This window comes from Echinops telfairi, unplaced genomic scaffold (assembly GCF_000313985.2).
Source record: "Echinops telfairi isolate 266 unplaced genomic scaffold, ASM31398v2 ScPeMD7_7465;HRSCAF=8503, whole genome shotgun sequence".
In the NCBI taxonomy this organism is placed as follows: domain Eukaryota; kingdom Metazoa; phylum Chordata; class Mammalia; order Afrosoricida; family Tenrecidae; genus Echinops; species Echinops telfairi.
In genome coordinates this window covers 3,546,370-3,547,478 of record NW_022111365.1, presented here as the reverse complement: position 1 = coordinate 3,547,478, position 1,109 = coordinate 3,546,370, and positions in this window count along the sequence as shown.

The window sequence follows — 1,109 nt, the reverse complement described above, 5'->3', positions numbered from 1 at the left end:
CAAAGGACCTGAACAGAAGTTTCACAGGGGCAGAAATCCAAATTGCCAATAAATATATGAGAAAATGTTGCTGATCATTAACCATAAGAGAAATGCAAATTAAAACAACTATGAGATACCACCTAACACTCTCAAAGATAGCCCAATTCAAAAAATCAGAATGCAACAAGTGTTGGAGGGGCTGATTAGATAGGAACTCTCCTCCACTGCTGGTGGACCTGAAGGTATGTACAGCCACTATGGAAATTGATTTGGTGATTTCTAAAACAGATGGAAATTAAGCTACCATATAATCCAGCAATTCTCCTACAGAGCATAAACCCAGAAGAGGCAAGAAACAAACCACAGCCAAACATCTGTGCTGCAATATTCATCGTGGCACAATTGCAAGGAGTTGGAAGCAACCCAAATTTCCATCAACAGACAAATGGATTAAAAAACCGGTACATACATACAATGGGGTATTATGCATCACGAAAAAGCAGTGATGAAAGCATGAAGCATATTGCCACATGGGAAGTACTGGATGAAATTATGCTAAGTGAAGTAAGCCAAGCACAAAAGGGCAAGTGCAACATGGGTGAGCTGAGGTAAGCTAAAGAAAAATGCAAAAGGGGCATAGGGAAAAAGCTACTATATACAAATATTCCTGGGGTGAGGTTCAGGTAGCATGTCAGAGACCAGACTAATTCCAGGGGTACATATGGTAGCCAACTAAAAAGGAGGGGGTAGGGGAGAAATGATAGAAATATGTAGCAGGGGAACAGCGCACTAACCCACCCAAGGGGAGGGTATTGTTTATATCTCCACAGGGAAAGAGGAATCACACTTAAAGCCAGTGTTCTGGAATGTGAATGCAGTGTGCCGGCATGGATCGGGAATCCAGTGCAGGGATCTGAGGACCCAGCCCCATTCCAACTACTTGGACAACCGCCCATTCCTCCCAGAAGAATTTACTTTAGAGGACAGCACTGAAGCTCAGGGAGAGGGGCATGTCTGATCAGAGCACAAGGGAGCAAATGAAGGGGGAGGAAGAGAGAGTGGAGTGCATACTGGCCCACCAAACCTGGAGGATGATATCCCCACTCCGACCAGCCAGTGCAGAGTGG